The sequence below is a fragment of the Lissotriton vulgaris genome, chromosome 3_1 (assembly GCF_964263255.1).
Source record: "Lissotriton vulgaris chromosome 3_1, aLisVul1.2, whole genome shotgun sequence".
Taxonomy (NCBI): Eukaryota; Metazoa; Chordata; class Amphibia; order Caudata; family Salamandridae; genus Lissotriton; species Lissotriton vulgaris.
Window position 1 is genome coordinate 742,410,858 of NC_141689.1, and position 27,802 is coordinate 742,438,659.

Below are 27,802 nucleotides of genomic sequence, written 5' to 3' on the forward strand. Positions count from 1 at the left end.
TGTTAGCATTCTGTGTTTGTCTTGAGGACCTGTGTGTGGGAACACTGCCTCTAACTGTGTTATTTTCTGAGCTATCCAGAATGACATTTACTCACGTTTAGTGGGCATTTTACCCAGAAATGTTTTCAGTGTTAGTGGAGAAATTTTAGTCGCAATTCCTTGTATTTGTCCTGCTGGTGTAACCCTTGTTGGTTGAAGTGTGAGTGTTCTCATAACGAACTGTTTTCTGTAGAGTAGTATTACTTCTTTGAGAAGTGGATGTAAGCCTGCTACCGGCATTGTGTTAATGTCTGGATGCTGTGTATAGAAAGCTACAACTGGCCAAGTGACTCCGTCTCTGATGGGTGGACCAAGTCTCACTGTATCTGTTGTGTGTGGGAGGGTATCTTTAAACTAGTTTAAATGCTCCTGGTAGGGGAGCAGAACTTCAATGTCCTCATATGGACAATATTCCTCTGGTATTTCATCTTCTGTGTAATCAATCAATCAATCAATCAAGGCATTTATAGAGCGCACTACTCACCCGGAGGGTCCCAAGGCGCTTGGGGGGGGGGGGGGGGGGGGGTACCGCTACTGCTCGAACAGCCAGGTCTTGAGCTTCTTCCTGAAGGAGAGGTGGTCTTGGGTCAGGCGAAGGTTGGTCGGGAGGGTGTTCCAGGTCTTGGCGGTCAGGTAGGAGAAGGACCTTCCTCCTGTTGTCGCTCTTCGGATGCGGGGGATGGCGGCGAGGGCGTGGTTGGTCGATCGGAGGTGGCATTTGGGAGCGTAGAAGTTGAGGCGGTTGTTGAGGTAGCTCGGGCCTTGGTCGTGTAGGGCTTTGTGTGCGTGGGTGAGGAGACGGAAGGTCATTCTCTTGTTGACGGGGAGCCAGTGCAGGTCTCTCAGATGTCCGGAGATGTGGCTGCGTCGGGGGATGTCGAGGATGAGTCTGGCTGAGGCGTTCTGGATCCGCTGGAGTCTCTTCTGGAGCTTGGCGGTGGTTCCGGCGTAGAGGACGTTGCCGTAGTCCAGTCGGCTGGTGACGAGGGCCTGGGGGACCGTGTTCCTGGTCTCGGTGGGGATCCACCGGAAGATCTTCCGTAGCATGCGCAGGATGTTGAAACAGGACGCGGAGACGGCGTTGACTTGTCTGGTCATGAAGAGGGAGGAGTCCAGGATGAAGCCCAGGTTGCGTGCGTGGTCTGTCGGTTTGGGTGCGGTGCCCAGGGCGGGGGGCCACCAGGAGTCGTCCCAGGCAGAGGGCGAGGAGCCCAGGATGAGGACTTCCGTCTTGTCTGAGTTCAGTTTCAGGCGGCTGGTCGTCATTCACTCGGCTACGTCTTTCATCCCTTCGTGGAGGTTGGTTCTGGCGGCGGCGGGGTCGTTGGTCAGGGAGAGGATCAGCTGGGTGTCGTCGGCGTAGGAGATGATGCTGAGATGTGTAAGAATGAAACTGCTTGTGTGTGCATCTGCTGTTGGGCATTTGACGCATGAATAGAATACCTCTGTTCTGTATGACTTGTGTGCCTCAATCACGAAGGTGAAAGTCCCACCTCTTGTTGTGGCTCCAAACTCTGCTAGTTTTAAAGAGAATGCATTTCTAACATTTTTTGAAATATTTTTATAACCTTCCTGTTCCTCTTCCCCTGCTGCATTCGCACATAATGCTGCCACAGCTTTCTCTTCTTTAGACATTGTTGAAAGAGTTGCAAGGAAATTGAGATAAGGTTTTATGCCCAATAGGGAACTATTATCCTTCAAGCTTCAATAAACCTACAGCCAATACATAGGATATGCCAACTCAGCTGCAGCTGATTTTTTCCATCTCACTCCAGACGGCTCTGGGTAAATGTGAGTAGGGATCTCTGAGAAAAGCACAACTGAACTACTCAGATTTGATCATTAGTTGGCGGTGCAATGTTGTGTAGTTACTATATATTTATATTTGGATCTGCACGTTTAAACAACATAAACTGTGGGAGTTGTGTGCAGATTGATTCCAAACACCCCTGGGTGTGTTTGCCTGTATGCCAGCCAGCTCACAGTGCTGTTATGAACTCCTATTACCAAGGAGAGAATAGTTTCTGGTAACTATTGAACATGGCAACCCTGTCCAATCAGGGATCGTGGAAAGAGTACACTACTTTTCGTACTGTCACTCATGCTCACTTGGTCTCAGAGAGATACACAGAATAAACGGTGGGGACATTTCAATCAGCATTTATTGAACCACCATCATTCTAGCATAAAATATGCATGCTGAAACAACCACAAGACAGAAACTGATAGAAACGATTATAAGCACCAACAGAGTAAATGGATGGTAGATTCTACAGTAGTACTAAAACAATGAATATATGCAGGCATATAAATACGTGACAGAAATAATATGTCTAGATGTACCTAAATGTACCTAGCATGTATGTAGCCAAGAATCCCCCTAGGATAAGACCAACTCCATTACCTGGTGTTAGAGAATGAAGGACCCTGTCTTGGTCTTAAGATGAACACCCCACAAGGGATGTCATACCACTGTAGGAACCTCAGCGACTCGCGTTAGACCGTTACCATGGAAGTCTTTCCCCTCTGCCTGCCCCAGCAAAGATATTGCGTTTAAATACCCAAAAGGTACCCTCAGGGGTTCTACCTTGCTATGTCATGTCAGCCAAAGATGACAAAAGGGATGACCCTTATACACAGTTATTATTCAGAAGATGCAATAGATGGCAGTCCTGCTGTGTTTCTGAGAATCCTCATGCATAATAAATGAGGCTAGTTTTCTAGGAAAACCATGTAACATTTATGCAGCACCTAACTAGGTAAAAGGTCAATACCAAAACCCGTTGTGAATTAGAATGGCAGGGAAAATGTAGGTGAAAGGTTAAGTGACTGCCTAGGCCTTTATTGGGATACATTACAAAACATAACAGGGTGTGTGAGTGGATTTATGGGTCTGCGAGTAGCTGTGTGTGTGGCTGTATGGGTATGTATATAGCAGTGTAAGTGGGTGTATGAGTGGCTGTGTGGATGTTTTAGTGGGATTGTGAGTGTCTGAGTCAGGCTGTTATTGGATGCATGAGCATGTGAGTGGGTCTGTGTGTGGATGCATGAATGTCTGAGTAGGTATGTGAGTCAGTGTGTGAGTGTCTGAGAATGTCTGTGAGTGGGTGTGTGAGCACCTGAGTGTGTCTGTGACTAGATGTGTGAGTGTCTGAGTGGATCTGTGAGTGGGTGCATGAAAGGTTGAGGGGTATATGAGTCAGTGCATGAGTGTCTGAGTGGGTCAGTGATTGGGTGAATGAGTCGCTGAGTGGGTGGGTGTGTGATTGGGTGCATGAACCTGTGATTGGGTGTGTGAGTGGTGGAGTGTATCTGTGAGTGGGTGCATGAGTGTCTGAGTGGGTCTGTAAATGTGTGCAGGTGTGCCTGGCCAGGTCTGTATTTTACCTCTATCTGCTTGAGGCTGACCTTTATTTTGCCTCTACAAGCTCGTTTCTGTACTCTATTTTGCCTCTTCCTGCTTGTTTCAGATCTCTATTATGCCTCTTTCTGCTCGTTGCAGACATTTATTCTGCCTCTTTCTGCTCCATTCTGACCTTTATTCTGCAACTCTCTGCTTATTTCTCACCTTTATTTTGCCACTTTTTGCTCGTTGCTGACCTTTATTTTGCCTCTTTGTGCTCACTTCTCACCTTTTTCCCTCCTCTTTCTGCTCATTGCTGAACTGTATTCTGCCTCTTTCTGCTTGTTTCTGACCTTTATTCCTCTGCATTTGCTGGGTTCTAACCTTTATTTTTCCTCTTTTCTGTCTCTGTTCATTTCTCACCTTTTATTGTCTCTTTCTGCTTGTTGCTGACCTTTATTTTACCATTTTCGGGCTTCTTCTTACCTTTATCTGCCTCTTTTCGCTCTTTTTACCCCTTAATTTTGCTTCTTTCTGTTCATTGCTGACCTTTATTTTCCCTCTTTCAGCCCACTTCTCACATTTATCTTGCCTCTTTCAACTTGTTTTTGACCTTTATTCTGACTCTTTCTGCTCATTTCTCGCCATTATTTTGCTTCTTTGTGTTCATTGTTGACCTTTATTTTCCCTATTCCTGCTCATTTCTGACCTCTATTTTGCCTCTTTCTCCTCGTTGTTCACCTTTATTTTGCCTCTTTCTGCTCTTTCGCCCCTACGACAACTACAGCAAACCAGCGTCAATCCCCACCACTGCCAATAAGCCAACCATCCAGACCTGGGATCCCGCTACCATCGAACTCATCACCGCGACCATGAAGAAAACTCACTCAGGAGCCCAAACGGACCGCTGCCCACCGCACATATTCCACAGGGCCGCTGCCGCCATCGCACCCGAACTAGGATGGACCATCAACGCCTCTCTCAGGTTTGGCATCTGCCCAGACAGGTGGAAATGGGCAGAGGTGAAACCCCTCCTCTAGAAACCAACGGCAGACCCAAGGGACCTGAAAAGATATCGACCCTTCTCTATCCTCTTATTTGCAGCTAAAGTCACTGAGAGACTTGTCGAAAAGAACCCCATCTTAGACGCCTCCCAGTCTGGGATCCGCAGCAACCACAGCACCGAGATTGCCCTCTTCACTGCCACCGACGACATTCGCATACTACTCAACCAGGGACACACTGCAGCCCTCATCCTTCTAGACCTCTCCGTAGCCTTCGACACTGTTTCACATCGCACTCTCGCTGCCAGACTTCATGACGCGGGGATACAAGGATCTGCCCTCGACTGGATCCAATCCTTCCTCTCCGGCAGAACCCAGAGGATTAGACTCCCTCCCTTCCTCTCTGAACCCACAGAAATCAACTGAGGAGTACCCCAGGAATCCTCACTCAACCTCACGCTCTTCAAAATCTACATGGCCCCCCTCGCCGCCATCGTCAAACAGCATGGGCTCAGCATCCTACCCTATGACGACGACACCCAGCTCATCCTCTCACTTATGAAGAATCCTGAAGACACCAGGAAGGAATGCAGAATGTAGCAGCAGCAATGAAAGACAGCTGCTTGAAGCTAAACTCAGAGAAGACCGAGGTCCTCATCCACGGACCCTGCACCTCTGCCTGGGACAACACATGGTGGCCCTCGGAAATACCCACCACTACAGATCACTCATGGAATTTCTGCATCATCCTTGACACCTCCCTCTCCATGAACTGCCAGATCGACGCTGTCGCTGCCACTAGTTTCAACTGGCTCCGCATCCTCTGTAAGACCTTCAAATGGATCCCCCCGACTACAGAAGGATCGTACCCAAGCACTCATAACCATGAGGCTGGACTACAGCAATGCCCTCAACACCGGAAACAACTAAACTCTTCTACACAAACTCCAAACCATCCTGAAAGCCGCAGCTAGACTCGTCCTCGTAACACCGCTTCATGAACGCATGACCCAACACCTACATGCCCTCCCCTGGCTCCCCATCGAGAAGAGGGTCACCTTCAAACTCCTCACCCACGCCTAAAAATCCCTCAAGAACATCGGACCCAAATACCTCAATGATAGAGTTTCCTGCCACATACCCAAGAGGAACCTCCGATCTGCCGACCTCGCCCTGGCAGAGGTCCTCCCCATCCGCAAAGACAGATCTGGTGGGAGAGCTTTCTCCTACATCACAGCCAAAACCTGGAACAAGCTCCCCGTGAACATCAGACCCTCCTCGACCCTGCACACTTTCAGCTCTTTCAAAGGTCCTGTCAAGTCACAGCAAACAGATATGTCCAGGGGTGGGCACCATGAGACATAGGAGGAGTCATCCCTGGGGGATCGTGAACCCCAGAGCCATTATTGACTCCAGGAGAGAAGCAGTGCGACCTCCCCTTCTTTTACATTCATGGGTCTGCTGAGGGAAGGTGGTGGTCCCTGCTCCGCGAACAGCCCAGAAGGGGGGGGGGGTTAAATGGCTCCCCTCATTCTTAAGAAAAAAACCTTGGTTACTTCCAGTAAGATCCACACAGATAGATGACTAAGAGATCATCAGAGGCCACACACCCTTTCTTCACCACTCTGCATACACACCTCCTGGCGCACTACTCATTGGGGAAGAAGTCCACTTCAGTTGTGAGGCCCTCAGGAGGTAAGGGGACCTCATCCCTCCACCAGCAGTGTACTGAGAGGAGCATTTGCCGAGTGGTGGAAAAATTGCTGTGGCCTCCGAGCACCTCTCAGCAATCCCACTGTGTGGGGCTTACTGGATGAAACAGGAGGTCTTGTTGACCCCTATGGACCCTCAGCAGCCAAGGGGACTTCTTTCTACAACCAGGAGGTGCCAGGAGGCCTGACACTTTTTGAAATGTTGTAATGAAAATAAAAAGAAACCGTTTTCAGCCCCGGGGACCCCATCCCAGAGGCCCATCCTTTATTTTTTAGTTTTATAATAGAAAGGGAGGGGGCCTCTTCCCCGGTCAAACTTTGGCACGAGGATCACATCCCAAGAGGCGTGGCTACTTCATTGGGGAAGTACGTTGAATGTGGGTCAGTGTTTAAACATCATCATAAATGTATACTGAATTTAAAAGAGCAACAGTTCACCACAATGATATATCACATTTCATTTTTAATGAACAATTCTAGAAAAACAATCACAACATTTTTCAGCTTCAAAAAGAGTGAATAAATAAATCAAAGCAGTTTCGAATAGATAAATGCCAAAGTTCATCAGTAACTTTTGTATGTCAAAGTTATCTATCTCATAATCAAATTTGAAAGTGCTCACAGTGAGAAAGGAGAAAAAAGTGTTTTGGGGTAAGGTGGGAGTGATAAGGTAAGTGTGGGAACTGGGTAAAGGTGATGTGACAGTAACACAATCACAAACTAATTTGACAGAAGACCTTTACAGTCTAATACGATCCATAGTTCCCTATGTCCCTTCACATATAGGTTGGATTTCTCAATGTGTCTGGATCCTATACTGTGTCCCTTCACATATAGGTTGAATTTCTCAATGTGTCTGGATCCTATACTGGGGATGAGTTCAGGAGGGGGTCCATGTGGCCCCCTTCAAAAATAAAAAAATAATAATAAAGAGGCACAGCCATGGGGGATGAGGTCTCTCGGGCCAGTAGAGGCCTCAGAAGGGGGGCCACACAGCCCTCTCCTTAAAAAATATAAAACAAAACAAGCACTGGCGTTGCCAATAGGTCTCCCATTAGGAAAGTGTGGGCTATTGGTATTGCAAATGACAATTATTTTTTTAATCTGTGTTGGCACTGAAAATATATAAATTAATAGCATTGTTATTTACAAAGCCAATAGCTTACACTTTCCTAATGCGAGTCCTATTGGCTATGGGAATGCTTGTTGTTAGCCAGCAAAGACAGTGCTGTTGTGGTGCTGAGTGATGCTGTTATGGTGCTGAGTGATGTGGTGGTGTATTAGAGTGATGTGGTGGAGTCCCAGAGTGATGTGGTGGTGTCCCAGAGTGATGTGGTGGTGTTCCAGAGTGGTTTGGTGGTGTCCCAGAGTGGTGTGTCCCTAAGTGGTGTGGTGGTGTCCCTGAGTGGTGTGGTGGTGTCCCTGAGTGATGTGGTGGTGTCCCTGATTGATTTTGTGGTGTACATCAGTGATGTGGTGGTGTCCCTGAGTGCCGTGTTGGTGTCCCTGAGGGCTGTGGTGGTGTCCCTGAGGGCTGTGGTGGTGTCCCTCAGTGCTGTGGCGGTGTCCCTGAGTGGTGTGGTGGTGTCCCTGAGTGGTGTGGTGGTGTCCCTGAGTGGTGTGGTGGTGTCCCTGAGTAGTGTGGTTGTGTCCCTGAGTGATGATCTGGTGGTATCCCACCGCTCCGGACCACCAGGGAAACGCCCATTGCCCACTGCGGCAGTCCGGCCCTGTATTCACCCAATCAGAATATTGAATTTTGACGTTTAGTCTCGCTGGAATCCCGCAACAATTAGATAGCGCTATTTCTTTCCTCCTCAATTCATCTAAAACAGCACAAAATCGCAACAGGCACATTGTGTAATGATCTAACTTTATGCCAAATTGTATGCAGTTCTGTTCCACCGTCTTTTTTGTATTGCAGTACAAACATCCTATTGAACTGCATGGGTGCAGCTTTTGAGAAGCCCCCAAGTGTACAGATTACCCCGAAACTCTCTAGCAAGGGGCTGTGGTGGATGAACTTTTTAATATACTTTTATTCGAATGTTTGCTCGAAATAACATTTCACCACATTTTCAATGTCATGGTGCGCAAACACACTTTACCTGTGTTTCAGAGTCCCAATAATAAAGCCAGAGTTACTACACAGCCTTCAAAAATATATACTGAAATGGGCTCTCCCTTGCAAAACACTAAATTTACATAGAGATGGAACTTGCACATAACTGCATTCAACTGTGTACCCCTTGTTGACTCCGATATTATAAGAAGGTGTGAGGTTTCACTTGCCAATAGATGCCATGAGAGCCACTGGCTGAATCCCTTAAACTTGGCACCCAGGCCCACTGAATTGACAATACCAGATGACCAATGGGCATCTTACTGGCGCAAACCCTGGAATGTCAATAACTTTTTGGTAGAAAAGGGTCGTAATTAAGCAACACATTTCTGGATCGGAACCATCAGCTCATCTGTCAAAATTGGGGAGCCAACTATAATAGACAATGCTGAAAGAGAATCCATGTTGAAACCTAATCTTTGAACTGCATTAAACAAAATCCATAAGAGTTCAACTCCCAGTCGGAGAGAAGCAGGGCCCAGAAGAGAAGTAGATCGGCAAGGAACACAACGACCTCGAAGTAAGAAAGTACAGTTATGACTGAGGAAAAAGAAAACAGAAAGAAGAAAAAAAACCACCTTCCTCGGGGCTCTACTTCTCAGTCAATAGCCAGAAAAGTGGGAGTGAAAATGATCGTTAACATGAGATTCCAAAACGTGAAGGAAGCATACCACACAGAGCAGAACCAGGCACCGCAAAAGTGAAAAAGTCTTGAACCCGGCAACAAAGAAATGAACAAGGGCAGAAACTCAGAAAAGTAAACACACTAAACGAGTTACGAAGATTCAAACCCTCAAACACCAGCCAAGCGGATGGGACGCAATCGTATGAGAACTTAGAGTGACCACTCGCTAAATGCCTCGCCTGGGGCAGAAAATGCAAATAAAAAGATCCACCATGAACTGGGAGAAATGAAGACCGCAGAAGATGCGCTCATAGCTCGAGATGTAGAAACACATGTTGTACCTTGTCGGGCGTGAGCACATATCTAGACTATTTTCTTTGCATTCTTGAACGCGCAGCCTTGCATTTTAGGTAAGCATGGGCGGAAAATCCGTTTCGCTCGCGGATTTTGCGGATTTTCGGTAAATTCGCAATCCGCGAGATTCGCGAATCTCCCGCAAAATCCGCAAATCCGCGAGCAGCGGATTTTATAGCTTGCTCGCACTGTTCGCGTGAGTTCGCGGCTTCCCCGTACAACTTCGCGCCCCGCGAATAAGTGCTAAATTGCAGAAATACGATCTTAGCAAAACTGAAACTACTTACCAGGTTCAAAAGTTCAGGCTCATCATTAGTAGCCATTTCCTGTAGTGCTTCCTGAGGGGCCCCTCCAGAGTTCAGTTGCCAGTTGCAACTATTATGTGACCCTGCTCTGAACCTCAGAATAGTTACACATATGCCACAAAGGTCCTGAATTACAGCTAAGGGAGACAAGCAGGAGCCAGGCTGGAAGTTCAAATCCATTAATCAGCCCCTAATTCATTATTGTCAGTTGGGGCAGGGCAGGTGTTGTAACTAATTTTGCAACAATGAAAGCACTTAGCAAGTGCAAAAGATCACTAATCAGGAAGCACTAAGGAAGCAGGTGTCAGCTAAAAAAATATTCTGTGACACATTAATCAGCCCCAAATTAATTCAGGTCACTTGAGGCAGGGAAGGTGTGTTTTGCTTTGCCACAATAATGTACACTGACTGGACAACCAGAGGGTACTGTGATGAAACAGAGGGTGGCATGGGTGGGCCAGAGGGTGGCATGAGTAGTCAGAGAGTGGCAGTGGTGACAGAGAGTGGCAGTGATGAAGAAGAGTGTCCCAAACAGGCTGGACACGTAGAAACAACAAGTTCGCAAAACTTGCGACCCGATAGGTAAGTTCGCGTTTGCAAAATTGTACAAAACCCTCGCGAACTGGCAGAAACCAGCGCGAACACACAAAAAAAAATCTGCAAATTCGCGAGAATTCGCGGATTTTGCGGATTGCCAGTTCGCAAATCCGCAAAATTCGCGAACGCGAGATTCGCAAAATTCGCCCATGCTTAATTTTAGGCAGAACAAAACAGAACAGTATCCAACCTACTCACACCTGGCAATGAAAGCCTTTAGGTTTTGAATACTTTTTATTTTGTGCATTCTTATAAAGCGCGGACATTACCAGAAGGTGTCAGAGCGCTGTACAACAGAACCAGTTACGTTACAAGAGAACAGGGGAAACACAATCAGATATTACAAAGAAACATACCATTAGCCATGAAGTAATCACAACACAGCCATACCAAACCTGATCAAACTTCTGCTTGAAAAGACCCAGCATAAGTAAAGCCTAACGTAAAATGCGCCGGCATGAACACACTCCTGCATGAACAAAATCGTACGTGACACAAGCACGAACAGGCACCAGAATGAAAAACCCCAGCTTGGAAAACAAGAGCGGCCGGGAAACTGAAATTATGGCCGGCCAGCCATGAATAATTAAGGGAGGGGAAGCCGCAGAGCATATGCTGGGAGAAGCCCTTTGATGTGCTGTGCAGCCGTGAAAAAATGCAATTAGGAGGGAGGGAGGGAGGACGATGTGCATGCTTGTTTGGTCACGTGATTCACGTGAACTCAAAGAAAACCGCACAAACAAAACCCTTGGTTTCACGATTATTTTGAGCACTTGAATTCTCGCTCCGCTCAATGCGCTTGCCGCATTGATAGGTCGCGAGACCTAAAAAATAAAATGTGGCCATGCCCCGGGGGATGGGGTCCCCGGAGCCGAAATTCGCTCCCTTCCTGTTTTTTTTTTAAAAAATCAGGCCCTCGGGATGGGGTCCCCAGTGACCCAAATAATATAAAAGAAGGAGGGCCACACAGCCCTTCTTCTAAAAAGAGAAATAGAAAACCAGCATCGCGAAGGAGGCCCCGCCCCCTCCCTGCAGCACTCAGCAAAGGCATCCACTGGCAGGTTGTAAGTTGTGGAATTAATTCCTCTTGAAAACTGAGGGTCCCTGGGGGCTAAATTGACCACCAGGTACCTCCAGAATGTGCCACAGAGCTGCTTTGCAGAGAGGTGTTCCGAGGCCATGCCCCTTTTTACACCTCTCAGCATTGCAGCTCTGTGGCACTTACTGGAGGTACATGGTGGGCTAGTTGGCCCCCAGAGACCCGCAGGGGGCAGGGTAGAAGTACCCTGACCCCTTAGGCCTGCTCAGGGGGTCCCACAGGGACCCCCCAGGCCCCCCAATAATATTATTGATTATTTTTCAATATGATTGAAAAATCGCGGGGTGCGCGCACCGTATGCGTACGGTGCACATACGGTGCGCGGACCCCGCGATTTAAAAATAAATAATAATTCTGGGGGGTCCTTGTGGGACCCCCTGAGTAGGCCTATGGGGTCAGGGTACTTCTACCCTGCCCCCATTTGAGTTCTACATGTTTGTTTTTCTGCTTTCCTGTGCCTCAGTCTACTGAGGCACAAGATGGCTGCCAACACTTCCTGGTTTGGAGTGTTGACAGACAGGGGCAGCCAATCAGCATGCCTTTCACAGGAAAGCATTAAAGTAATGGGGTAACCCTAAAGGTACTGGACCTGGGTAATAACAAGTATAAACAAACAATGGTCCGAGACCAATCTCTTTTTGAAAGCAATAAGTCAAAACTTAAACAATTTGAGGCGTGTATTATATTCACCAACCTGAACACAATTAATGAAAAGCGGAAAAATAGGCAACAGCAACAAACTCAAATCATATGCAATATTTTAATCTATTGTCGTAATGAAGGATCAATCCACAGTATTATGTACATTTTATATACAATGCCCCGTATCAAGAGCGTGCAGTGAAGAAAAAGAAGTGTCAAAAAGGGCGTGATCGTGATGAAGATGAAAGGAAAAGAAATCACACAGAGTATATAAAAATTATTCTGTATTATTCAGAAAAAAACAGCCTACGAAGACTGGAACAATATGTCCTGGCCACTCCAATAATTCAATACACAGTCTTTAATGCTGTTCATAAGACATAAGATGTATAAATGTCTGCACTAGTGGAGGATAACAATAGTGGTCCAGGTTTTTAAGTAAGGTGTCGACGTTTCGACTCGTCTAGCGGCCTTGCGGTTGGTTATGCCTGGGCCATGCGAGTCTTCTTCAGGACAGATATCACGGGGCAAGGGATCTCATAGATGACCCTATAGAAAATACAAACAACCATGAGGGTTGGGGCTGTTGCCTAGTTTAGATAAAAACTAAGGGTAGAGTTCCAAGAATGCTTACCCTTCACAGGATGTAATGGAGGTAATTTCCTTCCAAAGTAACTTAGTCCTTATATATCCAATGGAAATATTGTCCAGATGCTCTGGAAAAATCAATAAGGAACCTGTATGTAACAGCAATATATATTTTTCTCGCAGGATTTTCACCAAAGATGGAGAATATAAAATTATTACCTGTTCTGTGTGTTAGGGGTTCCTATCTTACTCATAAGACCATGTACCAATACATGTCTTTTTTCGAATTCCAATGTAAAATTGCCAGTTTTTCAATCTTCACCAATATATTATCCTGAGGGGTGAAGGACCAAATAGTGATAAGCCTCAGTACAAAAGTAATCCAATTACAGGTAGATTAGTAACCAAATTGGCGAGCCATTTACCTGAGTCAGGCTTTTTGTAGTGGCTTCATGGGAAGGGTTAATGAATCACTCGCCGATTCTGAAGTAAACCGGCAGCTGAAAACAAAGACCAGGAATGAGAGTCTATTCCTAAATGGCTCAATTACTAAGGGTGGTTTGACAAGGGTCTCGAGGAAGGGGGCTTACCGGTAAGACAGGCAGCGTGGCTGAAGTTAGATACGCGTTCCGGTAGAACCCCAGAGCAAGCGCTCACTGAATGGAGCGCGGCGTAGTCAGGCATCCAGTGTAAGTGCCTTGTTATTCCGCGTTCAAAAAGTAGAGCGCGAGGAAGGACTACCCCGCTCAATGACCGCTTCCGGGTAGGAGAGGGTCACTTCACGGAATTCAAAATATTCCTTAAAGATCCCTAAAGTCATGATTCAGACGGCCAGCTGTACCACTAATGGCGCGTTTGCGCTGCAGATTATTATGCGCATGGGTGCTGCATTATCCCATAATTGGCGCGATGCACATTCTAATTCTTAGCAATTGGCATGTAGACACTCCTAAATTTAACACATTAAAAATAAAAAACAATGTAGTACATACAGGACAATCGCGGAATAACAAGGCACTTACACTGGATGCCTGACTACGCCGCGCTCCATTCAGTGAGCGCTTGCTCTGGGGTTCTACCGGAACGCGTATCTAACTTCAGCCACGCTGCCTGTCTTACCGGTAAGCCCCCTTCCTCGAGACCCTTGTCAAACCACCCTTAGTAATTGAGCCATTTAGGAATAGACTCTCATTCCTGGTCTTTGTTTTCAGCTGCCGGTTTACTTCAGAATCGGTGAGTGATTCATTAACCCTTCCCATGAAGCCACTACAAAAAGCCTGACTCAGGTAAATGGCTCGCCAATTTGGTTACTAATCTACCTGTAATTGGATTACTTTTGTACTGAGGCTTATCACTATTTGGTCCTTCACCCCTCAGGATAATATATTGGTGAAGATTGAAAAACTGGCAATTTTACATTGGAATTCGAAAAAAGACATGTATTGGTACATGGTCTTATGAGTAAGATAGGAACCCCTAACACACAGAACAGGTAATAATTTTATATTCTCCATCTTTGGTGAAAATCCTGCGAGAAAAATATATATTGCTGTTACATACAGGTTCCTTATTGATTTTTCCAGAGCATCTGGACAATATTTCCATTGGATATATAAGGACTAAGTTACTTTGGAGGGAAATTACGTCCATTACATCCTGTGAAGGGTAAGCATTCTTGGAACTCTACCCTTAGTTTTTATCTAAACTAGGCAACAGCCCCAACCCTCATGGTTGTTTGTATTTTCTATAGGGTCATCTATGAGATCCCTTGCCCCGTGATATCTGTCCTGAAGAAGACTCGCATGGCCCAGGCATAACCAACCGCAAGGCCGCTAGACGAGTCGAAACGTCGACACCTTACTTAAAAACCTGGACCACTATTGTTATCCTCCACTAGTGCAGACATTTATACATCTTATGTCTTATGAACAGCATTAAAGACTGTGTATTGAATTATTGGAGTGGCCAGGACATATTGTTCCAGTCTTCGTAGGCTGTTTTTTTCTGAATAATACAGAATAATTTTTATATACTCTGTGTGATTACTTTTCCTTTCATCTTCATCACGATCACGCCCTTTTTGACACTTCTTTATCTTCACTGCACGCTCTTGATACGGGGCATTGTATATAAAATGTACATAATACTGTGGATTGATCCTTCATTACGACAATAGATTAAAATATTGCATATGATTTGAGTTTGTTGCTGTTGCCTATTTTTCCGCTTTTCATTAATTGTGTTCAGGTTGGTGAATATAATACACGCCTCAAATTGTTTAAGTTTTGACTTATTGCTTTCAAAAAGAGATTGGTCTCGGACCATTGTTTGTTTATACTTTCACAGGAAAGCAGCATGCTCATTGGCTGTCAACACTTCTAACCAGGAAGTGTTGGGATTCATCTTGTGCTAGGTAGACCGAGGCACAAGAAAGCAGAAAAACAAACGTGTAGAAAAAAAAGGGGGCAGGGTAGAAGCACCCTGGCCCCCTAGGCCTGCTCAGGGGGTCCCACAAGGACCCCCAAGGCCAAAAATATATATTTTTTAAAATCGGTATGTTTATTTAAAAATTACCCCCAAGGGGGGGCCAAATCGCGGGGGCATAGTGATAAAGAAGTATGGGGGGTGCCCAATCCCCCCACACTGCCCCGGGGGCTGCCGCCCTCCGGGGCAAAGCAAAGCAGCCTCCTGGCGCATACTGGAGGCTCCTGGTGGGTTAGTTGCCCCCCAGGGACCCTCAGTATGCAAGGGGAATTAGTTCCCCCTCTGCAAACATGCCCGGCGCTGCGTTGCAGAGAGGTGTAAAAAAGGGTGTGGCCTCATTACACCTCTCTGCAATGCAGCCCACTGGCTTATACTGGAGGCTCCAGGTGGGCTAGTTGCCCCCAGGGACCCCCAGTATGCAAGGGGAATTAGTTCCTACTCTGCAAACGCGCCAGGGGTTGCGCTGCAGAGTGTTGTAAAAAGGGGGCTTGCCCTCTGATCACCTGCCTGCAAAAATGTAGTATATCAATATAAAAAAATAACAATTAATACATTTAAAAATTGTCATTTAAAAAACCTTCAAAATTAAATGAAAAATCCATAGGTTTCAGCCCTGATATAGTTAGGAATTAGCATTTTAAAAACCATTGAAATTCATAAAAAAATCATAGTTTTCAGGCCTTATATAGTTAGGAATTAGCATTAAAAAAAACTTTGAAATTCACTGAAAAAAACATAGGTTTCAGGCCTTATATAGTTATGAATTAGAATTTAAAAAACCTTGCAAATTCACTGAAAAAAACCATAGGTTTCAGGCCTTATATAGTTAGGAATTAGTATTCAAAAAATCTTGCAAATTCACTTAAAAAAACATAGGTTTCAGGACTTATATAGTTAGGAATTAGCATTCAAAAAACCTTGCAAATTCACTGAAAAAACCATGGGTTTCAGGCCTTATAAAGGTACGAATTAGCATTTAAAAAACCTTGCAAATTCAATGAAAAAAAATAAGTTTCAGGCCTTATATAGTTAGGAATTAGCATTTAAGAAACCTTTGAAATTCACTTAAAAAACTATAGGTTTCAGGTCTTATATAGTTAGGAATTAGCTTTTAAAAGACCTTTGAAATTCGCTCAAAAAATTATACGTTTTAGGGGTGTTATAGTTAGCTGGACATTTCACTCATACAAAACCATTGAAATTGCTACTATATAGTTAGTTGTACTAACTATATTTCGTGCACCCGCAATCCACTGCTGATGATGTCACATATTAGATCATTCATGACATGGTCATGACATCACTAATGACATCTCAAATGACATCACTGATGACATCATCCAGCGAATGTGGTTTGCTTCGTTATTTAAATACGCTTTTATATATATAGCAAATTGCATTGAAGAATGAGTGGATATATATAAATAAATATTTGGATGGAGGATATAGTAGCAGTGTAATTGACTGTTTACTTGACCAATTTAGAGTGTCTCACTAAATATAGTGGATAGTGACTAAACTGTGTGAATATATGTAAGCAGTTTCTTAAAACAGTATTAAGAAGAATATAAGATGTGGAAAATAATGAAAAGAAAAAGAAAACTTTGAGAACAAGTCAGAAACAAAAAGTAGTAACGTATGTTCAAACTGCAAAGCACTGTAAAAAAACGTATCTAACAGCAAGTTAGAAACAATACAAAGATATAGAAGAAGAATATTTAGAACTAGGGTAGTAATAAAGCAGTATAAATAAAGCTCATCAGCTTATAAGCAAAAACATCATATAGAAACTGTAGTAGATAAAGCATTACCTTAAAGCAAAACCTATTTATCTTAATAGTACATAGAATGAGAACACTGGATAAAACAGTGCTCTCAATAAAGAAGAAAAGTCAGAAAAAAGGCTTGTTAATAGAACTAACTTTTGTAAAATGTTCACAGTAAATGAAAACATACTTCCAGTACTGAGCCTTTTTTAATGAAGGTAGCTACTTTCAAGAGAACACTTTAGTGCATGCAGTTGAAACAACTGGTTGATGTTATGAGGTGAAGAACGGTAGTCCCATTCCAAAAGAGGAAACAATTCTTATAAATGTTAAAGAAGTAAAAGCTGAGGAAGCACAGGGAAAGTGTAGACAGGCTCCTGTATGGAAATGGGATTGTAACAGTATCTGTAATATTCGGCAAGAATCAATTGATATTTTGAATATTTTATGTCATTTTCCAGATAGAAGTATTAAACGGAAAATTGACATTTTGCAAGGATTAGATCCATGCAAAGTAAGAAAATACAGTGATTTACAAGGACATTCACTCGCATGTCTGTCAAGGGAGATGGTCCAAAGCGCCTTCCATCATTTTAGTATGTTAGCTGTTCGCCAGTCTAAATTGCAAAAATTTGTTGGGAGACATTTCTATGTGAAAAATCCTGCACTGTGTTTAGGAGAAATGAACAGAGCTCTTTTACAAGGTAAAATAGCAAATGTAGAAAAAGTTTGTGATAATATTTAGTTTTGTTTCATTCGTCCAGAAGAAGAATGCAGGGGAAATGAGGATTTGATTCCTGCAGGTCTACCTCAACTGTATATAAAACACAGTGTCCGCTGTGGGACTCTTTTAAAATATATATATATTAGCCACTCTCTTGCATCAGCACGGGGAAACCCACCATTCAATGTAGTTATTCCAAAAAAACAGGTGGTATCTTCTCACTCTGGTTGTTGTTTTATACAAACATAAGTACAAAAACAAGTAGAAAAAATCTATATACAGACAAACAAACAGGTTTCTGAGGTAATTTCTCAATTTTTTCTATTTTCAAAAACCTTACTATATGTAGGTAATCTTCAATCGAATAACAAACGTGCAGGCGACGCGGTGCTCAACTGTGACAAACATACACCAACAACTGAACACAAAAGAAACAATATATGAAGATTCACAGGTTTATATATTTACAAAGAGATTACATGTGTATATACTATTCCAACATGTAAGGCAATCATTGCTCAAGATAATCAGATGAAAACTATCATTGAAGTTTTGACCCCTATTGAATCTCGGGGTCTCCTCAGTATAATAGTCGTCTGACTTATTACCTGCAGAATGTCAAGGGGGACAGAAACATACTAGTCGTCAGTCTAAGTTTAGTCAATGTTTCCAGTCTTGATCCACAATCATCCTAAGCTTACCAGGAGATATCCATCCACTGGTCAGGATATGTTCATGTCTGGGGACTCATCTAGATAACTAGCTTGATACTTCCAGGGAATGAATTTCCAAAGGGTAGGTCCAATGTCACCAACGGTCATTAAGTCCGTTGAAGGCAAGCCACACGCAGTCTGAGCAACGTTCTAGTAAAATCAAATATTGTTGCGTTTTATAGGTAGACCAAATACAAAACTACACATATTGTGCCCGCATCATCAATATAACAAGCACCTCAACAGTATTGTGTCAAGGTGCCTCCAACCTTTACATGCATTGTGCATGTTTGGTATCTCCATAATCCGTTTTGTGGACTGCTACTCAGAGCTATTCTGTTGACAACTCCATGGTACCTCATGTAACCATGGTAATACTGGGTCCATATCTCAATGTGCAACGCTTTATCCAAACATAAATGTATATTCACAGACACTGTGCAGCTCTCACTAATCCACAAGTCATAGCACTTAGCTGCGGGAGGTGAGTGCTGATAAATCATTGGTGACTGTATGGCCTGTACCATGTCCCCTTGTGCAAATCATTTTCACTTATTCAGGGTGCCTCGTGGTTAGTAACACCGTGTGGTATTCGTGTTGTGCATAGTAGTTAAATAAACAGATTGTGACATACATGGAAGGTCCATACATTCAAGACATGCTCTATGTAAACCAAATATAACAACCGATCCAGAGTCCTTGCTCCATGGGGACCGGATGTCCAAAGTTCAATTACTCTAGAAAATATAACAAGGTATCGTCGTATGCCGGTCTGCGCATTATAGGCATGTTACTAGTTACGTGCTATTAAAAACCCACTTACTGCAATATTAGGACACCTCCATCTGCGTGCCATGCTTGTCTGGACATCTGCGTAACCAATGTCAGTCACGGTCAGTGCTTATGTGTATCTAAATATTCCTCATTGTGTGTCACCCATTACTATCCTAGGTTGTCTAGTCATAAAAGTTATGCACATGATGTGTATACAATGAAGGAGATCAAAGCAGATAGTCTAGAGTCATATTGCATACATTTAGCGCCGCATGACCTGTTAGACTGCATAGTGTGATTCAAAGCATGTAAACACACTGTACAAAAATGTTACACAGTACAACATACAGAATGCAGTCAAATTACAATATATATATTACTCACATCTATTTTTGCAACCTGGGTCATGTGACCTCTAATACTTCCCATAGTGTGTATTGTTTAGAAATCGCTCATTTGTGTTACATCTATTGTTCAGAAAAATGTCTTCATTAGGTTGCATTTATTAGCCAGGCAGGATAGGAAGACGTCTAAGGTCGTCCACATCATTCAGCCGAGTACATGTACTTTTGAGTAAATCTACCCATTTACATTCTGTGTGGTTATGTAGCTCACTGATATTTCCACCTCGGTTATCTGTGGTGGCAACTTCATCCACCTGCCAGTAAAACTCATTCTCATTATGTTGCATTTCTTGATAGTGTTCGACAAGGGGTGCTCCTTCCACCTGCAACGTATTCTGCTCCTATGCTGGGCAATGCATTGCTTCACCATTTGTGACGTTTGTCCCATGAATATTCTCATGCATGGACTTTTAATCACATATATCACATTTCTGTTTTTGCAATTCAAAAGTGCTTTTAAAGTCCATATCTTCTTGCATGTTTCCAAACTTTTTATGTTGATGGTCAATACATATGCTACACATCCACCACATCTATGACCTACAAGTGCAGGTAAACTCGATTGTGCTCTGATGTTGTCATTCCTAAGGGGGTCCCTGCGTGCCCTGACCACATGATCTCTGATGTTCCTGTTGCGTTCTGAGCAAACAGTAGTATATATATTGCATGTCTCATGTAGAAAATGCCAAATCTTACAAACAATTTTCTGAATATTATTGCTGATGGGTGAAAATCTGATGGCCATTACTATTCTCATGTTTTCCTCTCTCACTTTAGGTGTAAGGGTTGCTTCCCTCGGGCAAAACCAAGCTCTTTTCATCGCTATTTTTACTGTCTTCTTGGGGTACCCTTCTATATTTGTTCATAAATATTTCAGCCTCCTAAAAAAAAGTCCTCTTTCAATGTGCAACTTCTCCGGAGTCTCAAAAATTGTCTATAGGGGAGATTTTCTCTGAGTGCTCTTGGATGATGGCTATTGTACCTCAACAAAGCATTGATGTCAGTAGGTTTTTTGGATAGTGTTGTGCATAGGTTACCACCATTGTGTCTCAACAGGGCATCTTTATTACTGTTGATCAATTTGAAACCGAGATTAGAAAGTTGGGGAGCCATGGCGGCTCCTCCGCTAAGGGAGAGAAGTGTTTCCCCACACGAAAAATAAAATGATGATAAAAAAGTTATTATCACTGTTGTGGTGCACTATAAGCCGGATTCACACTACGGGGTGCGACCACCAGATTATAGGTACTGGGGACACGACTCCTTAGACGGCTACGGGCGATCCATTGATATCGTGGACGCCATTGTAAGACTTGGAAACACGCTAGATTTCAAGAGCACGGGGTGTGAGAGTACAATTACAGATTTTTCAAGCAATGGAATGATGATTGAAAATACACAGTCGAAGTAGAATCTTCACCCAACGCTCAGACGTGATCATTTATCTAGCACAGTCGTCTGATACGAGCGGGTGATGAATATCTTCAATATCACTTGACCCACTCCATTTCATTGTTTATTAAATAGACAGGACGAGAAGTTTCTATAGCAGTCTGGAAGCAATATACATGAGAATCTGCGTGACATATATTTGACAAATACCCACAGAGTAAAGCCATTCATATTGGACCCTATTACAGTAAATGATATTGTCAAAGAAATACAGCCTTCCTGAAGAAGGCTCACGCCGAAACGCTTTGAACGGGAATGCGTTTCTGTATTCTATGAATTGTTTGATTTAATTTTTTGAGATTACTTTCTATTTATATAATTTATGTCACATGTACAGTCACCGTTTCTATATATGTCCAAAATAAGCTAAAAATAACAGATAAAAAAGATGAAATAATAATCTATACTACTATAATGAAGGAAGAACTTTGAGGCTTTGAGGCGGGTAAACTCGGGAACCACAGCGCCAATCCACACACCCAATATACCGTTGTAATCGTCAGGATGTGCAGATGGTTATAGGCTATATACATTTAAAAAAAAAAGTAATTTAAAAAATGTACATTAAAAAAAAAAGTAGTCCCTCCGAAGTAGCGCCGGCCGTGACGTGCGTGCTCACGTCAGGAGCGGGGGGAGGAGCGGTGTCCAGGAGCGCGACGAGGAGCGGCGGACATGGCACGGGGAGGAGCGGTGATGTGAGGAGCAGCGGACAGGCCGGAGGAGCGGTGACCAGCAGCAGTGAGGTGACTAGCAGGGGACAGGCGGGAGGAGCGGTGACCAGCGGCAGTGAGGAGCGAAGAGCGGCGGAGCGGTAAACTGAGGAGCGCAGGGGAGGAGCGGCGGCTGAGGTAAGGGGACCCACGGACTATGTCGGGGCAGGCGGGGGTCGAAGCAGGCGGGGGACGGGCCGGGCGGGGGCCCGGGCTTCTGGACAATGACGGGGCGGGCGGGGGTCGGGTAAGCCTGATTGCTCCCAGACAAGGTCGGGACGGGCTGCTAGTTTATAATAAAACAACACAATATTTCAGAAAGACATATAGTGTCAATTGATTCATTAGTACAACGTCTTTCTTTGTTTTTGTGAAACATGCACAAAACCCAGTGCATTTGTGTTCTTCTTTTCTAAAGTAGTGGTGCACTATAAGCTCCTGGCAGAGTGGGGCTGTGCCGGCATCAGAGCAAGGGGAGGAGTGGAGAGCACACTTTAAAGTGTGTATGACTATTTGGTCGGCCATTCTGGTCTGGCCTAACAGCCATGCGCACATTTGCATGTTCCCCACCAGGCTGCATTGCACAGCCTGGTGAAGAACATGCCCGGCCTCCCATTCCCCAACTGAGTGTCGAACCACAGTGCTCAGACCAACACAAGTGTTTTTTTCCTTATTCCCCCATTTCTTTTTATAACACTCCCCACCCGTCCCACAGCTACTCCCCAGCAGCAGTCAGTCGCTATTGTTGGGGAGTGTTTCTTCAGAGAAACCAAACTCTGTTTTCTTTTGTTGCCAACACACTCACTACACAAGTCAAACTTGGAATGTTGATTTATAGTAAAAGAGTGGCATTGCTCGGTGGTGCAGGAGTACTGGGTGAGAATCCATGATACGCTGCAGGAAGTCCTGGGGGTGGAGTAGCGGCCCAAAGCCCGCAGATGTCTTTTAAACGTTTGGGAGGCCACGGATTTGAACACGCACAGGAGACAATGGGTTACGTTGGCGTGTATGTTAGCAAAGCGCAACGTTGCTCAACTGTGGGGAGTCAGCCAGCCACCCCGGATCCAGAAATGGGTGGAAGATTTGGACTGCTGCTATGATAAGTTAGAAGAAAATAAAATGCCAGCTAGAGCAGTTTATAACAAATTAGAATTTGTATCTATTGCACAAGAACGAAGAGAATTAAATATTTATAAGTCCATTTTAATATAATGTGTACACCCATTCCCGGCCATAGTTTGTATGCATCCTCAAACAGGGAAGCAGCCACCAAATTACCTACAATAAGGGATTAAAGGAAAGTTGTGCACTTACATTTAGATTTTAAACAGAATAATACAACTGTTGCTGCAGACAGACTGCATCATGAAACTCTTGTCGTTCTAGTAAATGGTGTGCCTACAAAGAATAAACTAATATGGTAAGAGTTATCAAATATCAGCAAAGTTAAAAAAGCTACTTTATACCTGGTGCAAAATAATGTTTATTATAAGAATGTTGATGTTGTTGAAGGTGTGACTTATGCTGAGGATGAAAGATTACCATCAAGTGGGCAGTTTGAAAAAGTGGATGAATCCAGATCAGATGAGATTTACTGAACACTACAGCATCCTTGCTCCGCATTCCAAAGAAGTGATCGGTGATGCCATTCAAATACTTCAAATAAAACAAGCAATGGAAGCTCCCATAAGTGTATGGGAGAAAAGTTTAGAAGTTCGCAGTTTTCTACAAGTGCTTCCCACTGGAGAAGGTGGACGCTTTGATGACCACTCTATGTCATCATTGATAACATTTAAGGAAAGGATGAGAACTTGAAATATAGCTTAATAAATTTACTGGCATGCCAAAGTGGCACCAATGAGTATTGGTATCATTGTCATGGTGAACTCAAATGCACGTTGAGAAACCTTGGAGCTCCTACTTGGTTTCTAACACTCAGTTGTGCTGATTATGTGTGGGATTGCCTGTTCTTGTGAGAAGCAAATTCAAGCATTAAGAGCTTTGAAGTGAAGACAGCTGGAAAATGTTGTTCCTTGGATCCCGCCAATGTTTGCAGATATTTTAACCACTATGATGTCTTTCATCTGCAACTAAAAAAATCCTTGTCTTGGAGAAGGAACTGATTTCTTTTGGTGAAAAGAACCCCAAATCAGAGGTGCTCCTCATATACACATGCTGTAATGTATAAAGGAAGCAGCAACATTTGGGACAGATAATGATGAGGCTGTCCTGTCTTTCATCAAACAATATGTCATATGTGTCATTCCAAAAGATGGTGGAGAAAACTAGGTGCGGGCAGAGTTCGCAGAGTTGCTCTACGCGGAACTCACATTCCAAATCACACGCAAATGGCACCACATGGTCAGCATGGATGTGGCCATCTTATTTTTGTGCTCTTTGTTATGGGGCTGACCATAAATCCTAATCCATCGTTAATCTCTTCAATTCTCTCCCTTTAAAAGGTATCTACCCTCATTTTTATTTTGTATATTAGTGTGTGTCTTTGTGCTTGTGTATTTCACATGTTTCTGAATTTAGTTTTGTGTTTTTTATGACTTTCTGTAATTTTGTTATTTCCCGTTACTTCCGTCTTCTTTCCTTTATAGTAGAATCTTTGGGTATATTGGAATGTTGATGCTGGGTTCCAGGGTAAGAGTTTTGGCCTGGAGTCTGGTGTTACTAGTAAGAAATAAAGGGGCATATTATCAAGAAACAGCATTAAAATTATCCCAGCTTTAGCGGCAGGAAACTGCTGCTAAAGCAGTGATAATAAGCTTGATAATATGCCGTTGTGAATTCCCATAGAAGCCCATGTTCTGGTGTAAACATGGGCTTCTATTGGAATTCTCAAGGGCATATTATCAAGCCCATTATCGCCGCTTTAGCTGCAGTTTCCTGCTAAAGCGGCGATAATTTTAACGGCCTTCTTGATAATAAGCCCCAAAGTTTCTCTGACACCCTTACCTGCCATTTTCCTTCCATTTTGATGAAGATAGTATAGAAGCCCACTCATGCAAAGCCCAATCAATTACATTTTTGTTTCATTCATGTTATCCCTGCATTATCTTTTGTTTTCCCTTATATTATATGGTCTGATTCTTTGGTAGCTGACTTTTTTCTTGCTTCTAGTCTCCATTCCACTAAGTTATTTCCTGCCAGTATTCTTTCCCTCTCTCCTACATATATCTTGTGGTACTGTTAGAGTAAGACTAAGAATACCACATTTTCTTGGTAGTCTCCTGTCTACAGTGAGGATTGGAGGCCCAACTAAGCTACTTTTATAATATTCACCATGTATGTTTGTTGAAAAGGAATTCTTTTTCCTGCTCATCCTCTAACTGTTGAGTTCACGAGAGAGTGACCATGGTGTCATGGGCTACCTCCCCAATGTTGTGTGCTATCTCATTAATTTTCATTCATACAGTATATCAGCTGTTTTCCATGACAGTAAAGCATGCCTGGCAAAAAAGGATGAGCTCCAACTCTCATTACATTTGCCAGCCAACAGCATATGTCTTTCATTGAGCATTATGTAACACCTGGCTTGTCTAACACTGTGTTATATGAACCAACCAAATTAACAGAGTGATATGTTTATTAAAAGATACTGCAGTGGTCACCAAACTGTAGTGATGTATTGAAATTGTGTGGCATCTGGCATCTAAAATCTGTATGTTTTATTCTAGACACACAGACCCCAGTGTTGACGGCTCCAGTGATGCTGCAGGAGGCGAGTTAGTTGGAGGGGAGAAGCAGCAGCAGGGATGTCCACTGGTAAGTCACATAATTGTTTGCTTATTAACAATTATACTTGCGAGCAAGACGTGCTGCCATTGAGAAGCTGACTGATAGCAGCCCTGAGCCTTGAATATTCAAGCCTTGATGATGAGTTTCTTAAATTACTGAACCTACCTCCACAACTCTGTTTGACTCTTCTCGGATTTACAGATAACACGCCATGGATTAATCACACTGGCCCTTCAGGAATTGGATTCAACACATTCCTTGTTTCTCCTAGGGGGATAATCTGAAGCCCTACAAAAACTAATTAGTCTGCCCCACTCTGTCCTGATGAAGACCCGCAAGGCCAAGGCCTAACTTACCTCGTGGTCCCAAGACGAGTCGAAACATCGACACCCCTTTAAACGCACTGCCTGGACCCCCATCCTTCATACCCAAAGTGCCACATAGGAATGTATATCCCGATGCATATAATTGTTTAAAATACAATTTAAATTGCGTTTTTGGCCAGGCGATTTACAACCTGTCCTCATTTTAGAACTGTATTATCTCATGTCACTACCTTAAATACTTTTTCCTTCCTTCAACACTACACACTAGAGCACCTTTCCTCTTAGCACCTTCCTCCTCTGGGGTACCCAATTTATACGTGTTGATATTTATTGAAAAGTATATTTCCATTTACCTTTTGCAAAGAAAATAAATTGCTTTTGGATTTAGAATCTGGTTGGTGCTTTTTCTACCCCTTCTTTTCACTTGAATGCTTTTGTTCCCTCAGCATGCTCATAAATTAATGTACTAATTGAACTAAGTATTTCCATTAGTTTGACATTTGGAATAAGGTTTAGGACCATTGTTTACTGTACCAGACTACACCCACACATAACGAGCATTGATGGCTTGTGGGAAATGTGAAATAATGGAAGAATTAAAGAAAGGAAAGTGGTAAATGAGTGAAAGTGTAGGTGGGTGAAAGGATGCTTGGGTGGGTAACAGATGAAGTGGTGAAAGGATGGCTGGAAGAAAGGGTAGATTCTGAATGGATTGATATTGATCTGAAATTTTAGAATGTAAGATGAATGAATACTTGGGTGTTTTGATAAATAAGCAGGGCATCTCTTCTTATGGAGAGGGGAATGCTGCTCACCTATTTGGCTCACTTAAGTGAGCCAGATGTATCCCAGCCACCATTCATCCCCCCCTTTATGATGTCACTTGACTGCAGTAAGTGTTGGCTGTGAAATATGCGTCCGCTCCAGTTAATGTAGTATTTACAAAGTTTTTAATTCCTTGCTAACCAAACACACAAGGTGTGTTTCCCTTTGTCCACTGTGTCACCTCTTAGTACTTCACTCCTTTATTTTTCCTATGTTCTTCCATCCCAGCCTACCAAAAAATTGGAAAATCTATTCTTGTCATGTGCCCTGTTTGATTTTACCGTGTGAAATGCAGTGATTACAAAATATATTTCATGGTTTCCTATAACAGTTTCATTTTACACATGTTCAGATTTTTCCTTTTCATATTCCGTTAACTAGTACAGTGACCGAATAAGCCAATGATGACAAATCGATGATGAGTGTAGTGACCCAATTCTATATCAAACGCTCCACTCCATCCCACTTAATCTCTCAATTTCCTTACTTAATGCCCAGTGAATTAATTTGTAGGAAACAATATGTGGTGATGGGCGATGCTAGTGTGTAAAGTGGGAGTAAGTGCATTATCTAATGTCAAGTTTGGCATATGGGATACTCTGTGATGAATGTCCTAAATACAATCTATATAGCCCATTCCTTTCCCTGTAGTGCACTACATCATTTACCTCAAATGTCTACTTCTGGCAGCCAGGAAGATATGAACATCTGCATTCATACGTGAGGTGTGTGACTTAGTATCTTATTTATTATTCATAATCCTCTTTGGAGTCAGGGTAGAAAGAGAACTGTAATTTGAAAAGAGCAGGGCCAGTAGAATTAAACATAGATAACTGTCAACTACAGCTGCCTCAGCTGTAGACAGTAGCAAAACCCCCAACGTTCTGGCTAGCAATGAGCATAGCTCCATTATTTTAGCACAACACACAACTTGTACTCCACAGCGCATAATGTAGTACTCATTAATGATATGTTGCAGATTAATACAGCGCACGAATACCAAACCAAAGTGAGCTAGCGCACTGTTCAGTGAACAACCAGGTCTTAATGGCTTTCCTGAAAGATATCAAGGAGTAAAGATTTTTGATGGTAATAGGGAGGGTGTTCCAGAGCTTCATAGCCCCCACCACAAAATTCTATCACCCCAGTTTGATTTGGAAAATCTCTGAGAAAGTATCAATTTTGCCCCTTGTGATCGAAGGCATCTGTTTCAAGAGTACCCGTATAATGACCGCCTCAAGAACTGAGGACCAGTACCGTGTAGTTCCTTATATGTAATGCACAGGGTCTTGAACTTGATACGACTTATGACTGGTAAACAATGCAGACTCCGAAGGTGCTTTCGCACTGGCTGAGTTTGGGAATCCCTAGGAGGAGCCTTGCAGCCGCATATTGGATCATCTGAATGCCTATGCAGTTGCATCATTGGTATACTGAGATATAGCCC